Genomic DNA, 17,498 nt, shown 5'->3' on the forward strand with positions numbered 1-17,498 from the left:
TTTCAGAGATAGCTGCTTGAGAACCTGATGGTGAAAAGATTCCAAAATTGAACAAAACAAAGACTGTCTCACATTGCAGAAGGAGGCACTGAGTTTGGATATTGCAGAGACACTCTCGGCAATAAAGGCTTATGGGCACTGATCATTATTAGAAACAATCTCTCATGTTTGTATGGTGCTTTGCACTTTTCAAAGCGCTTCTTAATCATACTATATCTCATGAGTCACAGGAACTTATAAATTCTGCTTCTGTGGAAATTAAAGAATAGTAAGAGTAGTTATCTTTTTAAAGGACCATTTAGGTGAGATCTGTCTTGGACACAAGGTTAAGATTTAGCTCACAGGTTCTCTAAAATTTATTCCATGCATATCAGTAGAGTGTACTGTGGAATGTAAAGAATGGGAGATACTGGTTTTATTCACTTGCTATAGGATCCAAGTCACATCACCTAAACTCTTGCAGCTTGGTTTTGTCACCTTCAAAATAAGGGGGTTGATCTACTTAATGGTAGTATTTTTCCTCACTTTCCTCATTCACTTCACTTTGGCAATAACTCAACAGATTATCCTGTGTGCACACAAACACACCGAAACCCTCCAAAATTTGCCAAAATGAATGAAAAACAAGAAATACTTTTAATGATAACCCAATTAAAAATGGGAGAAAGTGAATGGAACATTTATCATTTGCAAAACAGCCTCAAACTTGCCTTTTGTAAAAGACTGTTATATCTACTATATACCAGAGAGTATATAGCATCATGTGGATATAAGATATTATCATTATTACTACTGTTACTTTTGAGAGGAAAAAAAGAAGAGAAAGCAGAAGTGTAGGAAATTTATTAAAGAGATGAAAAATAACCAGGGAGACTCAGAACAGTACACAGAAGTGGAAGAACAAGATTTCGACTCTGTTCTTCCCTAGTTTCCCCTTGATTGCTTCCTGCTCTGACAGTGGCCTCCATATGTTTCTGAGACCCCAGGGATTTGCCAGATTCTCCTCTTGCTCGCAACCCCACTGGGAAGGGGTAGCAGGTATTTTTTGTTCTCCTTCCTCTACTTCTGCTGCTTCTAATACTCCATTTCACATTACCTGCCCTGTGAAGAACAGGAAGCAACTATAACCAGTTTTTCAACCGGCAACTGGGGGATTAGGGCTCCCCCTTCTGTTCTTGGGGTGCAGGTATCTGGGGCTATGAATCTCTAAATAAATTCTCAGCAACAGAATGGGCCTGCACAGAACTCCCTTCCAAAATGTACCAAAAGCTGTCCAGAACAGTGTTTTTCAAGTTTTATTATACCCAAGAATCACCTATTCAAATGCAGATTCTGACTCAGTGGGTCAAGATGAGACCAATATTCTACATGTCTATTAAGCTTCCATTATGCTCCCTTACATTTCCAATACAAATGTAAATTAATTTGTGACTGATGCAGCCTTTGTTTTATTTTATAGTTACCACTAAAATATAAATTGTGAATTAACAGGGAACTATTAATTTCAGCCAATCAATGACATCTTTAATAAGTGAGGATTGCCCATAAAGAACAAATAAATCATTATGATAAACGTTAATAACTTACGCTAAACTCAACCTAATATATGAAATATATATTGGAAATGTATTTATGTGGCTGGGGCCACTGGTCCTTGGGCCATACTTGAAGTAACCTCTGGGTCAGGAAAGCTCCTGGGAAATGTCTAGGGATTTACTTCGTGTTTATAGCCTTTACACCAGAAAGAGGTAGTCTTTATAGTCTTTAAACACATTTTTACCTTCTATGGAAAAGGCCTGTGTATTCTTCAGAACTCAGGAGAAAAACATTGCATTAGTTATGGTGACACCATTGTTTAAATATTCTTTGTAAAGAAACAACTGCAAAGAACTGTGTGGGGTTTTTTTGTTTTGTTTTGTTTTTAAAAACAAACAAACAAAAAAACCCACTGATCTGTAGGTTTTGGAATCCTAAAATTCACAATCACTTCTCTATTATTAAAACCCTGCCCTGACCCTCTCCGCCCCCAGTTCAATCCATCTATTTTCTTATTGATCATATGTGAGGCATGATAAGATTGTTTTAATGGACACTTTTTAAAAAATTTCTTATGCTTCCTCAGTGATCTGCAACACATAGCCTCTAACAAGTGATTTTCAATGATTGCCTTACTCAGCAGGGGACTGCTCCCTTAACTTTTCTTACTCTCTCTTTTTGCACACTCGTTCATTCATTCACTCAAAAGTAAAATTCTGTCAATTATATCTCAATAAAGCTGTTAAAAACAAACTTGTGTTCCTACTAGATGCCAGGCACTTTTCTAGGTGCTGGATATGAATGAACAAAACCAACCAAATCCCTGTCGTGATGGAATTTGCATGCCAGAGAAGGGAGAGAGACAACAAAGAAATATAATGTAATATCTAGTGGCCATATAAGAAATCAGATAAGGTGGGGAGGCAATGAGAGGGTGGAAGTTGGGGTTTCCTATTTTGTGTTAGGTGGTATGAGGAAGGCCTCACAGATAAGATTATCAGGAGTGAGGGGAGGAATCACGCAACTACCCTAGAGTAAAACAGAGCAGGTAGAAGGGCAAGAGGCTGAGACTGGCTGGTGCTGCAGTGGAGTGGGCACAGGACAGCAGAGTGAGAGAGGAGGTGAAATCTCTGGCTCTGGAGAGGCTAAAGCATCCAGGTGGCCTCTGGTGCACGGATCATGCAAAGCTTGCAACTTTATGTAAAGGATGGGAGTTTACTCTGTAAAATGGGGACTCAGTGGTAAATTTGGCAGAGTGATATAGTATGACCTTCAGACGTTCTTTTTGTAAGGACCACTCTGGCTGCTGAGTTGAAAGTCGATGGGAGGAGGCCGCAGGTGGAGTGGGGGCCAGTTGGAGAGTGTAACTGTAATGCGAGTGAGGAATGGAGACAAAGCTCAGACAACAGGTTGGATTGTCTTCTTCGTCCAGCTTTCCTGGAATTTCCTTTCCTCTCCCTATTAAATATTGTTGCTGTGTGGGTGAAATAAGAGCCCTTCAGCTTATAGGCTTATTAAGAGGAAGGATCATACTTCTTTGGCTGCCCAAATGGGCTTAACGTAATGCTGACTGACAAGAGATGAGATAAAATGAGAAACAACAACAAAAATAATCTGAGACCTATAGTCATTGGTAGTCAAATGACAAAAATGTAGTTCAAGTTTAAGCTTATAAGGCTGTGGTTCTTAATGCCTCATCCATAAATGCTCCATAAATGGCAGCTGATTCTACAGTAATTATTAATTAGTATAATTATCAGTACTGTCAGCTGGCGTTCTCTTTCTCCCCAGAGAAGAAGGTATAATTGGCTTTTACCTCTGTCAATTTCATGGCCCGTGGAAGATCAAGCCCCTCCTAAATTTCTGCAACTATGTTGGATGCTTGATTTCTCAAAACTCTTGCTTCCCAGATCCACACCTGCTGCTTCTGTGTTTCACTACATTGTCTTAAATGTAGTATTTGGAATTTCTCAAAGAACCATGTATATACTGTGTTTGCAGCAATTTACTAAAGAGTTCTTAGGGAAACTGAAGAGGTATTTATATCACAGAAAAAAATAAAACTTAAGCAGTCAGTGAAAATGGCAACATTCTTGTAAGGGAAATAGCTGCACTTTAGTCAAGAGCAGGCCGAGGTGGCCTTCTGGTGCAGCATGACTCAGTGGGTTTGGAGCACAGGGCACAACCCTGCACATTACATAACCACATGACACAAGGTGCATTAGGTGATCACCCATGTGAGCTCGTGCTTGGCTCAGAGCCATTATTGTCTGTAAAAGGTATAATTACCTTGCTAACGCTGTATATACAGCTTGCTCACATCCAGAGAGAGAGAGTAAAGCCATGTCAAAACTGTCTATGATTCCTCAATGTTTTTCCAGCTACCCACCACTTGCCCACCGACTCCCCTCAGACCTCAGTTAGAATCTGACAATTTGCATCATGAACAGGATCCTGAGGAGAGTGAGCCTTTGGTCCCCCACTGATTCCAGGTTGGCCATGTGGCTGCAACATGGGTTGTGGTACCCCTTGGTGGCTGTTCTGCTTGGATTTGTTCTGGTGGAAACCTGGGCGGCAGTAGTTGGGTCCCCCATGAGCATGGAGAAGGTGCTGAAGCAGCTGGAAGCACAGACCACCAAGGAGCGAGCCTTTGCTGGCAGAGTTGGATGGGCATTTTTGACTGCACTATGAGAAGTACACACCCAGTCCCTGAGGGATGCAATGCAGATAAGGACCCTCCAGATGCAGGCAGCGCACCTGGAGGCCTGGCTACACAGCCCAGAAAAAGAGTTAGAAGCTGCCATGAATGGGGACCTCCAGGTGTAGGCAGGGTGCCTGAAGTCCTAGCTACAGAGCTTGGAAAAGGATTTAGAAGCTGCTGTGGGCCAGGCGGGGTGGCTCACACCTGTAATCCAAGCACTTTGGGAGGGCAAGGCGGGTGGATAACTGAAGTCAGGAGTTTGAGACCAGCCTGGCCAACATGGTGAAATCCCCTCTCTACTAAAAATGCAAAAATTAGCTGGGCGTGGTGGTGCTCCCCTGTAAGCCCAGCTACTTGGGCCATTGAGGTAGGAGAATTGCTTGAACCTGGGAGGTGCAGTGAGCTGAGATCACGCCACTACACTCCAGCTTGAGTGACAAGAGTGAGACCCCATCTCAAAAAAATAAAATTAAATTTAGAAAGCTGCTGTGAATGCAGGCCTGGGTCTGTTGTCTCAGCCAGAGACCCCCACTTGGTCAGATACCGAGGAGGAAGAACCCCTGTTGTGGGCTCACCCAGTGGCCCATCAGAAGGTAGAACATGAGCAGCCACTGGGGCCCCAAGGATAGGCTCAGAGACCCACCACTGTAATGCAACATACTTCAAATGCTGCCTATACCCCAACTGAGTTGTGAGAGTTAGGCAAGCAGTGCCGTCAGCATCCAGGAGAACCTCTGCTCATCTGGATGCTTCATTTGTGAGATGAGGGAACAGACAGTATCACTTCTTCTGCCTCTGAGATGGAAAAGATGGCCTCTATCATGACTCACCTCTCCCTCCATCAGCGGTTGCAGATTAGCTGGTGGCTGACACAAGGGCAAGGTGACCACACCTTGATTGAGTGGCTATGGGCAGCCATACGGACGGTGTGGAACGACACCAGTGAAATACTTGAAACCGTGAGTAAATGGCAGTTGTATGCCAATTTGGTGCAAGTCAGCTGGGAGATAAGTATGCAGCAGGCTATGTGTATTAGGATTCTCTTGGACAAAACTAATAGGAGATACATACATATACATACATACATATATATATGTATATATATATGAGAGTTTATTAAGTAGTAAACTCTGTCTGCAAGCTGAGGAGCAAGGAGAGCCAGTTCAGGTCTCAAAATTGAAGAACGTGGAGTCCAATATTCTAGGGCAAGAGGCGTCCAGCATGGGAGAAAGATGTAGGCTGGGAGGCTAGGCCTGTTTTCTCCTTTTTACATTTTTCTGCCTGCTTTATATTCGCTGGCAGCTGATTAGATTGTGCCCACCAGGTTAAGGGTGGTTCTGCCTTTCCCAGCCCCCTGACTCAAATGTTAATCTCTTTTGGCAACACCCTCACAGACACACCCAGGATCAATACTTTGTATCCTTCAATTGAAGCGAATTGACACTCAGTATTAGCCATCACACTATGTTTGACCTGAATACCCGGGGGCCAGATGATGAACATTTCACCTCCCATATGAGGGATCTCATGTTGGGTTCTGTGCTCCCGAGTGCCTTTGGCTTCCTAGCTGCTGTCCTTACCCCATACGTAGGATGCTGCATACATGAAGTGACTCCTGCTGTGGCGGCTCTTGGAGAAGCAGAAGGCCATTGGTGGGACCAAGGGCTCCACACAGTAAAGAAGGGGAAGAAGTCTTGCCCATAGGGTCCCCACCATGGGAGAAAAGGGGGCCACAATGAGTGACATGCTCACAGATGTCGATAGATTTGATTTTGGCCAGGACTGGACGAGAGAAAATTGATAAGCAGCCCAATGAAGTACTCTTAACTTTGTGAAGATAGTTGTCTTCAGAGTAGCAATTCCAGAAAATGCCCAAGGGGGAGAAGGACGTTGCTGCGCCACCCGGTGCCACCCGGTCCCACCTGGGTACTTTAGCTCAAAGACTACTTGCTTCAGCCAGGTGGAAATGTGGAGCCTTTTCTGTTTGATTAGGGAACTGGCTGAGGTCCCCAGCTTGCAGGGACACTAGATAACTGGAGGCCACGTATGGAATTAGCAATCCACTGCTCCCCCACTAATGTACAGCGGGTGCTGGCGCTGGCGGATACTGGCACAGATTGCAGCCTTGTTTATGGGAACCTGGATAAGTTTCCAGGCAAACCTGCTTACATTGACAGTTATGGTGGCTGATCAATGAAAGTGAAGCCTGTATCGTACCTTGGCATGGGCTGTTTGGCTCTCCGCTTATATATTGTGTATGTGTCTCCCATACCGGAATACATTCTGGGGGTGGACATTTTACAGGGCCTGGTGTTACAAACCACGGCAAGGTAATTCAGACTCCGAGTGCATGTGGTGAAGCCAGTGCTGCATGGACATATGCATCGCCAGCCTCAGGTCCTGCCACAACCCCAGTGGGTTACTTCCATTCATCAATACCATTTGCCGGGTGGGCATACAGAGATGACTGAGACAGTTAAAAAGCTGGAGGAGGTGCAGATAGTGTGTGGCACCTACAACCCCTACAATTCTCCAGTGTGACCAGATAGAAAGCCTGATGAAACTTGGTGGATGATGGTGGACTATTGGGAACTAAACTAAGTAACATCCCCTTTGCATGCAGCTGTACCATCAATAATGGATTTGATGGACCATTTGATGACAGAACTGGGACAGTACCACTATGTAGTGAACTCGGCCAATACATTTTTCTCCACAGATATCACTCCAGAAAGCTAGGAACGGTTCGCCTTCATGTGGGACGGGGGACAATGAACTTTTATAGTGTTGCCACAGGGCTATGTGCATAGCCCCACCAAATGTCATGGTCTAGTTGCCACAGATTTAGCTGCTTGGCAATGTACAGAAGGGGCCCACCTATTCCATTATGTTGATGATATTATGTTAACCTCTGATTCTCTTGCTGATTTAGAAGTGGCAGTGCCCCTCTTGCAGCAACATTTGGCAGCATGCAGTTGGGCTGTCAATGAATCCAGGGTCCAAGGGCCTAGATTATCTGCCAAATTATTAGGAGTTATCTGGTCGGGTGAGACAAAGGCCATCCCAGAGGTTATCACTGATAAGATTCAGGCATATCTCCACCCCACCACGGTGAAGCACCTGCAAACTTTTGTGGGCTTCCAGGGATATTGGTGGGCATTTGTGCCCAATTTAGCTCAAAGTGATAAAACCATTGCATTGATTAACAAAGAAGGGAGCTACCTGGGATTGGGATGATGTGGCTGAGACTGCCTTCCTGCCAGCCAAGCAGGCTATTCAGCCAGCAGAAGCCCTACAGGTAGTTGACCAGGGGTACCCATTTGAGCTGGATGTGCATGTGACCACAGATGGTTTCAGCTGGGACCTGTGGCAGCACAAGGAGTGCTTGAGAATGCCATCAGGCTTTTGATCTCTATGGAAGGGAGCTGAGCTCTGGTATTCCTTGATAGAGAAACAGCTAGCAGCTGTATATGCCACCCTTCAGGCTTGTGAGAGTGTGACAGGATCGGCTGCAGTCATTGTGTGAATGACTTACCCAATAGCAGGATGGGTGCATCATGGGTAATGACCCCCTGGACTGGGACGGCACAGACATCCACCTTGGCAAAGTGGGGTGCCTACTTGGAGCAGTGGAGTATGCTGAGTACAAGCCCCTTAGCAGTAGAGTTGCAAGAGGTCTTGGGACCTGTAGTCTTAATGCAAGATAAGGCCTGAGGCACCCCTAGACTCTGAGCCTTCATTTAAGGGAGGGCGTCGCCCCCACTCCCGATGTGGCATGGTACACAGATGGGTCTAGCTGAGGTGCCACTGCTGCCTGGACCGCTGTTGCAGTCCAACCTAGTACTGACACCATATGGTTTGAAACTGGGTATGGACAAAGTAGCCAATGGGCTGAACACAGAGCACTATGGATGGTGATCACCAAGGAGGTGAAACCTATGGTAATCTGTATGGATATTTGGGTGATCTATCAAGGTTTAACCTTGTGGTTAACTACCAGAAAAATACATAAGTGGCCTTTGGCTACCCCCAGCAATGATGAGGCAGATGTCTTGGCTAAGGTCTGATGGTTAGAGTCGGCACCTACATGAGATGTGGCCGTGTGGCTACACCAGAGACTGGGACATGCGGGGGTAAACTGATGCAACAGGTCAATATACATTGGGATCTGTCCCTGCCCATGCAAGATATTTGGGAGGCTTGTCAGAAATGCCCAGCATGTGCTCAGACATTCCCTAATCAGAGGCAGCTGCCCAGTGTTACACAACAGTAACGATAGGGCAAGTGCCCTTGACCAGGTGGCAAGTAGACTACATCAGGCCACTACTGAAGCTGCTAGGGTATATACATGTGCTAACAGCTGTGGACGTGGCCACAGGCCTTTTGTTCCCCTACCGTTGCAGGGTGGTCAACCAACAGAACACCATTCAGGCCCTGCAACACTTATGTGCCCTGTGTGGTTACCCTCTGGCCATTGAGAGTGATAGGGGAACACATTTCACTGGACAACAGGTACAAAAATGGGCACAACGAATGGGCATAAAGTGGGGACTCCATGTGCCATACAACTCACAAGCTGTGGGTATGATTGAGCGATATAACAGGCTCCTGAAGAATGGGTTATGCTTGCATGTCACACCCCCATCTTAGCGGGGCTGGAGTTCCAGGCTGGACCTGGTGCTCCAAACCTTGAATGAATGACCACCAAAAGGTGGCCCATCCCCAGTGGAGGCTTTGTTACACTGGGCCACTGTCCCATTCAGTTGCAGATACATACCAGGGATGACCTTCTCTGACCAGATATGGTGACTTATGGTAACCTGTTGTTGCTTGCCCCAACACCCTTGAAGGCAGGAGAACAGAAAACCTGGCTGTGTCTGTGGACCCTCCAAGTCCCCCACTGCTGGTGGCTGGCCATCATAGCTCCCTGGGGGGAGGGCCTGCAGTGTGACTTGCATGTCACTCCTTGGGTGTTTGATGCATGGCCCCCGTGGTTGGCTGTTCATGGTGGGGCGGTCGGGGAAGGAGCCCTCCTCCGGGGGACATAGGTACTGCCTGTGTGGCCTATTATGAGCTCCCCTGTGACTGTGGCACTGATACAGGACTCAAAGAAACCATGGGGAGCTGAGAAGGTGTAGTACCATCGCCCAGGGCAAAAGTCCTTGGGGGCTGCATTGTTATCCAGGGATGAAAGGTTAGCTTGTATTTTGCCTGAGGGATGTGACTTACCCCCGTTAGTACCTGTGCTTGCTCTGTCACTTCGACATAGGTTAACATGCTCCAACTGCATTGTGGACCTATGCTGAGGTGACCAATGTTTTCAACTGTTGGGTCTGCACCACCCTTCCAGTAGCAGCTGCGGATAGCTTGCCTTGGCACATGCATCCCACATCTGCAGAGAACTGGACATAGTTGGAGACTTGGGGTCCCATAGCTGACACTTGGAACGCAAAGTGGCAAGCTCTGGACAAAGGATGCTGCAAGACCCACGGTGCACCCACCCCCTGGCTGGACTGTAGCGTTTATGACAGGTGGGGCTGGCTAGTGGGGGAACATGTAGTACCCCTGGCCCAGGCACTGCAACATTGGGGTAACACCACTGTGGGTTGGGTACCCATCATGTCCTGTGCAAACATAACATGTGTCACCACACCAAAGGTAGGATGGAACAAGCGGCGCCACCAAGGTCAGGCCCAATGGACTTTTTGCCCCTGAGACTTTATGGGTCTGTGGGGACACAGGGTGGCCTTACCTACCAGATGACTGGATTGGATGTTGTACCTGGGGGTGGCCTTATGTACCTGCCACTGTTCTCTCCATGTTGCCCAGATGTCTGCGTAACTGGGAGGTGCTACGCTCTTTGTTTTCGCAAATGTGACGAGCCCCCTGGTGGTTCTACCCCTTGGCAATGACTATCCCTGGAGTGGGTGTCATAACTATAGAAGCACAAGTTACTGCTCTTGTAGAGCACAACACTTGGGCTCTGCATTACACCCGAGCGGCCCTCCTCCTGTTAATGGATGAGGTTGATCAGATCAGAAAGGTGGTGTGGCAAAACAGAATGGCCTTAGGCATAATAACTGCTGCCCAAGGAGGCATCTGTGTCCTTTTAGGAACACAGCATTGTACCTTTATCCCTGACAATCAGCAGAACTTAACAGCAGCCCTGTAAGGGGTCTCATGAGAGATTAAGGCAGTTGAGAGCCTTACTGATGACCCCCTTTAGAGATGGTGGCATTCCCCAGGCTCTGGCCTATGCTGGGCCCTAACAGTCATAAGTAGCATAGCTGGGATCCTAGTAGTGAGCTGTTGCTGTCTGTATTGTTGTTGTGGGATATGGATTCAGGTCTCCACCCTATGGTCACGTATCCCTGCCTGGAGGAGGCCCTCAGCCTAGGGGGTGGAGTGTAAGCGATATGGCTGCACTTCAGTCAGGAGTAGGCTGAAGTAGCCTTCTGGTGCAGCACGAGTCAGTGGGTTTGGAGTGCAGGCTCACAACCCCACACATTATGTAACCATGCCACAGGAGGCGCATTAGGCCTCAGAGCCACTATTGTCTGAAAAAGGTTTAATTACCCTGCTAATGCTGTACATATGGTTCACTGATGCCCAGAGAGAGAGTAAAGCCATGTAGAAACTGTCTATGATTCCTCGGATGTTTTTCTAGCTACCTGCCACTCACCCACTGACTCCCCTCGGACCTCAGTTAGAACCTGACAATTCTTTATTTATTTTTTAATTTATTATTGAGATAAGGTCTGGTTCTGTTGCCCAGGCTGGAGTACAGTGGCGACATCTCAGCTCACTGCAACCTCCACCTCCCAGGCTCAAGCCATCCTTTCACCTCAGCCTCCTGAGTAGCTGGAACTACAGGTGCACACCACCATGCCTGGCTAATTTTTGTATTTTTTGTAGAGACAGGGTTTTGCCATGTCGCCCAGGCTGGTCTCGAACTCGTGAGCTCAAGCAATCCACTCGCTCCAGCCCCCCAAAGTGCTGGGATTACAGGCGTGAGCCACCACACACCTGGCTGGCAACATTCTTTAAATAATTTTCCACAAATGTGGATCTTCCTTGGCTCCCAATTTGCCTCAGCCTCTTTCTATCTTGAGGGATCTTCATCTCTCATCTCTCTTCCTCACTTTGAAAAGTAAAACCATCCAACTAGCCATCAACAAAACAAGCCTTTCCTGGCCTCATACAGAGCCCGTGACTTACTCCTCTGAATCCTAAGCACCACTCACGCAAAACCCAGGCAAGACAGGAGAAGTAGAAGAGCTCCCCTCCACCCCAGACATTTACCGACTGCTCTCCCCAAAAGGGATTCTTCAATAAGAGCTTTCAAAGACTATTCTGGCAAAGGCACTCATCTTCCTGGGGCCTTCAAAAGGGACTAGAGTTCACCTCTATTTATTCTTTTCTGAATTCAAAGTCAGAGTATTTTCTCCTCTAACATTCTTTTTCTTGTGACATGTCAGCTCTATTTTCTAAAGTTGCCATTTTCCCTTTAACTAGCTGGGCATAGCCAAGGTCTCAGAGTAAGGTCTCAGGGCTCTTCCCATATCCCACCATGCCTAGCATTCTAACTTGTTCCCAGTTTTCTTGAATAATCTCCTGTTTTGATTATTCCAAGAGTTTGGCTATGGCTTGCTTGAAAATTCTAATGAAGGTCCTGCTTAAACTAAGACCACTTTGATCTCATTCCTCACGAATTCTTTTAGTGTCTCTCATATGAGTACTTTCTCCTCTGCCTTTTTCTATACTCCCCACGAAGGCTAGGGAACAACTTTTTTTTTTTTCGGAGACGAAATCTTGCTCTTGTCCCCCAGGCTGGAGTGCGATGGCACGATCTCAGCTCACTGCAACCTCCACCTCCCAGGTTCAAGCGATTCTCCTGCCTCAGCCTCCTGAGTAGCTGGGATTACAGGCACCTGCCACCATGCCCAGCTAATTTTTGTATTTTTAGCAAAGATGGGGTTTCACCATGTTGGCCAGGCTGGTCTCGAACTCCTGACCTCAGGTGATCAGCCCACCTCGGCCTCCCAAAGTGCTGGGATTACAGGCATGAGCCACCGTGCCCGGCTGGGAACAACGTTAAAAAAAAATTAGTATTTATCTTTCACAATGTATCTGTTTTTAATTTTTTCTCTATTAGAAAGTAATGGGATATTTTTGAGTAGAGATTTTTTAGAGTCTGATAGCTAGGAAAAAGGAAAATGAATCAGTTTTTTGATGTAATGTTATAATTGGTTACTAAAAATGCAATAATTTCCAAAACAAAAAGTGTACAATATGTAATACATTTTATTCAAGATCAAATATTCATATTACAAAAATATTGAGTCTTTTAAAAACAATGGTTATGAGTGACACATTTTTGAAAAGAAACATTTCAAGAAGCATATTATCTTTTTAAAGAATAAAAGAGTAAATTTTTTAGTGTCATAACTTATCCTAAATGTTACTACATCACATACATGCTTTATCTCCATTATTTGAATGACTTATCATAATCTAGATTATAGCAATGAGTCACACATTGTAGATTACTTACAAAGAAGGGAATAAAGCTAAAAGAATAAAATTCCAGAGTATAAGAATATATCAAAATTTCCTGCCACTTCTGTTTTCCATTATATGAACTTTTATTGGCCTTCACCTGCTAATCCTGTGTTATCACAATCATGTGGAAGCAGTGGATAAATGGTTAAATGATTGGGCTTTGAAGTTAGTCTGCCTGGATTGAAATCCCAGCTCTGCTTCTTACTAGCTGTGTGGCCTTAGCTAAGTTATTAAACATCTCTATGCCTCAGTTGCTACATCTGTAAAATTGGTGTAATAATTAAGTGGGACATAGAGTGATTAAAACTATGACTAGGCCAGAGTAAGAGTTTTATAGATATTAATCTCAATTAATTTATTGCCAGTCTCCCATGTGTGTGGCCTCTGCTTAGGTTTTGTTAATGCCTACCCAATCACCATTCTCCTTCCTTCTTTCTTGCTGGCAGAACCTGTCTTCCATGACAGAGGTCAAATGTCCAATGCTCATTTTTCCAAACCTCCCTTATACTGCGACATGAGTATGTGACCTGACAATAGGATATGCTAGCAGGAGGGAGGTGCAAGAGAAGGAGGTGGTGGTTTTGGGATCATTTATAAAAAATATTTTTCTCCCTGAAAAGAGAAGTCTGGAAAACCCCCATTATTCTTTCCTATCATGGCGTCAGAAGCTGAGGGAGGCTCTGTGACTGTCAGGTAAAAGGTGTGAGGGCAGTCTTTTTGCTTTTTGCAAAGGGTAGCAGAGCTGAAAGGTAGAAAGAGCTGGCGTCCCCGATGACACTGGTAACTGCTGAGCCAACCCAAGAGCGTCTAACTCCAGACTTCACTGTGAGAAGTCATGAAAGCCCCTATTCTTTAAGCCACTTTAACAGCTGGGTATCCTGTTACTTCCAGCTGAAGCTGATAACGATTGATAAAGGCACTTCAGAAAATAGCACTGACGTTTCTAAAAAGTGTCAATCAATGTTTGGAAACATGTACATAAAGTGGTTTAATTTGTAAACTATGTAACATTTTGGTGAACAAATTAATTTTATTTTCAGCCCTTCTTTTCCAAATAAAAGGATCATGTTTAGCTTAATAAGCTAGTGGGGGAAAGACCTATTGAAAAATATCCATCCAAAGTAGACAAGCCTATGTTAAAAAGGAAAAAGGGAAAAAGCAAAGTAATTGTTAAGGTTATTTAAGCTTTTCTTAAAGTGTGTGCTAGACCATACATGTGTTAACTATGGCAATTTCATATTTGTATCCCTGCATTATTAAGCTTCTGTCTCCAAAGGACCACTTTCTGTCTTCCTATAAATATTTTTCTTTGTAGTTGGCACCTAGGAGTCCATCATTTTCTGAGGGTTCTTTAAATAGTTCACTAGCTCTCAAATTAATTTCTGGTTATACGAGTGGATTTTCAAACAATACAAGAATAAAAAGTGTCCAATTTCTCTATGATCACACAGCATCTTTATGGCATCAGACTTAAGTTGCTTACATTACCTTACATTAAAAAAGCCCTTAATAACTAATGAAAGCCAAGTGATAATATAGTTTAAAAGGTAAATTTTATACTCAAGCATCATTTTCCTTTGGTCAGACAGAGAAACACTGACGTCCCAGAGGACAGAGTATTAAGCTTAAAATACAAGGTTAAACAGTGTTATTTTCTGAATAGCATTTAAAATAAACAGATTTAAAAGCTGGTTATGTAATATAATGCATTAAATGTTTAATACCTGACCTAATTTCATTGACTGTAGACATTGAACATATGCTGCAAGGTGGGCTAACTTTGACAGTAATTATTTAACTGGTCAAACATCCTGGATTTTTTTCAGGTTATGGTAATTACTGGAATCATTTACAGTTAGAGGGAAAACTAGATTCACATATACTGTTACTCTCCTTTAAAAAAAGGCTCGTGTCTGAAGACTACAACTTACATGGAAAATATCTGGATGAAAAGAGATAAACATTCTTGATTGTGCGTCATGTACTTTGCACCTTAAAACAATCATTGCCAATACCTACCACTTATAGAGCACATATGATTTATCAGCGATAAGGCAATGTATTCTACAAATATGGCTTTAATTATCACAACAATCCTATCAGATGGGTAGAATTATTCCTTAGTTTTTTTTAATAGAGAAGCCTCAGAGAAGTAAAGCAATTTTCCCAAGGCTTCTTGGTGGAAAACATGAATACAGGTTGGTCTGATTCCAGAGCCCTTGTTACTAATTACTGTGTAATTGTAACAACCCATTTCACCCTCACCCCAGGCCCACACTTAGCCCTACCTCCACAGGTTTAGTTAGTGTAGTGCTGGGGTAGTTAGTGCCTTTCTGGATGGTTTCTGGTAAGAATCTCCTTTCAAGGTTCAAGGTAGCATGTTGTCCATTGCTATGGATTGAATGTTTGTATCCCCCACTCCCCAAAATTCATATGTTCAAACTATAATACTGAATGTGATGGTATTTAAGGATGGGTCTTTGGGAGGTGATTAGGTCATAAAAGTGGAGCCCTCAAGATGGGATTATTGCCCTCATAAGAAGAGACGTGACAGTGGGGAGGGCATGGTCAGTAGCTGCAGCACTAGAAAGTTGGCAGAGCAAGACCAAATAAAATTTCCTTTGGTCCTAGGAAATCAAGTCCTCAAAGCCACTCAGTCAAAGCGGGCACTTTTAGCAAAGAAGGAGCAGAGGAAAGGAAAAGGGCTCAGGTTTAAGTGACTGGAATTATTCCTATATGATTCTTGGCGGCATAAATGTGACAAGCTGCAACTCAGATGACTAGATGTAAAACCTTGTGCCTTGGAACAACCAGATAAACACTCCTCAGCCTTTGTTGTATGCATCCAAAGGATTAATGATGTGAGTTTGCTGGTGCAGAGAATCATCATAAGGCTTTGCCTGAAGACATTTTTCAGTGGTGTCTTTGTAGAAGTCACCCCCTCCCCACCCCTCCACCCTCAGCCTAGAAATGCTGCATATAGTGGAACATTATGTGACCTGGGGATTTTCAAATCTGAAGTCTTTCCAGGAACTCATCTTGAAATGTGGGCAAGCCAAGGTCAAAAGTAAGACCATTCCCTCTGGCAGACAACACAGTTATTGGGGAGCACCTGGGGAGGTTTGGCGTTATCTGCTTAAAAGACATCATTCACGAAATTGTCTTCCTGGGGAAGTATTTCCAAGACATCTCATTGTTCGTGCACCCTTTCCACCTCCCTGTGGCCTGTCATGCTACCAAGAATAACATGGTGGGCTTCCTCAAGGGAATGGGCTCACCTGGCTATCAGAGTAAAGGCATGAATGAGCTCATCCACAGATGAACTAGACCCAGAATACTTGAAAGCACAGTATATTAGTGTATTGGAAGTATGTGCTTTTGCTTTTCAGAATTGATATCAAGTGACTTCAGAGAAGATTATTTCCTGCTCTATTGTGAAAAACTGGAAGGGAAGGGTCAGGGAAAAGACAGCAGGTTATGTTCACGGCAGGCACCTCTCGGCACAGTCCAGTTCTAAGGAAACATTTCCATGCTCTCCATATTGGCTGCCACATCCTCTGAAATCAGCACATGCCATGGAGGAAGGAGTCCTGCTTTGTCGCATCTTCTATCCTGGGGTTTAATATTCATGAGTGAATAAGCATTTTGTACAAGACACCCTAAGACTCCTGCAGCAGTACACCAAGCCCAGGGGTATACTTGAATCTAGGAGTTCCTAAGGCCTTATTTTTAAAAGACTTGAAATACAATTAGGAAGAAGGGCACAAAAAGAACTGCTCAGTTGTCTCTGCTGCGCATCTGTGTTCCAGCTTTTCAGTGGTGGCTCTCAGAGCTCTCGGACTTGGCTGACTCCAAGTATATCTGGTGGCTTTTATATTCTAGCCTGCAACTGGCTTAGCCTTTTTCTCTAAAAGCTCAGGATTTGAGAATGAAAGACCTCTTCAGCAGAAAAACATGCACACACTCAAAATTTTGCTTGCGGTTTTAGGGTATTTAGACCCTTCTCCTCAGGGACCTATGCACCTTATGTGAGGAAGTCCTGCTCTTATCAGGACTGGTCACCCAGGCTCTGATGTTGATCATTTCTGGTTCCATGTCCTGTGGAAGTCCAAAGCTTACCAAGAGAGCTTTTTCTCTTTACGTGGCAGATTGTGTTGCCCCCTGTGCCTACTAGAACTCTGGGATATGCCCACCATTTCTCTCCTGGGCTTCAGGATAGAATCTCCTGATTTCTCTGATGATCAGCACTATCCTTAAAACCCACATCAGGCAGGAATGAACCATTTTCTTCATTTGGCCTGGATAAAGTTAGCAGTGTCTGGCTTTTTAGGCCCCAGGCAGGCAGCTTAATAAACCTTTCCCTTGCAAATTCTAGTCTCCAAAAGTATTGCCCTTTGTCCTGCTGGTAATAATGTAGGAAACTAGCAACAAGGCTTCTAGGGATTTCCTGAAAACAGTGGATCTGATACTGCTTGTGTTTTTCATCAGTGACCACCCCCAAGTGGACCCTCGCATTACTCCCTTCAATTAATTGCCTCAGCTTGCCATCTGAGCAATTGACAAGGATGTGCCAGGCCTAGGTTAAACTTTAAAACATGCTTATCCATTGTATTTCCTGATCCTTTCAGAACAGCTTTCTACATTTTGGTTTATGGGGCCCTCAAATATAGCTGGAAATTGAGTTAGAGGTATAAGAATG

The 17,498-nt window shown here is 44.5% G+C and overlaps 1 pseudogene; it reads left to right on the top strand.

Moving 5' to 3' along the window:
* The first annotated feature begins 15,363 nt into the window (after positions 1–15,363).
* On the top strand, positions 15,364–16,121 carry LOC101124034 (ribosomal protein uL30-like; annotated as a pseudogene).
* Positions 16,122–17,498: the final 1,377 nt, after the last annotated feature.

This window comes from Gorilla gorilla, chromosome 1 (genome assembly GCF_029281585.2).
Source record: "Gorilla gorilla gorilla isolate KB3781 chromosome 1, NHGRI_mGorGor1-v2.1_pri, whole genome shotgun sequence".
Lineage (NCBI taxonomy): Eukaryota > Metazoa > Chordata > Mammalia > Primates > Hominidae > Gorilla > Gorilla gorilla.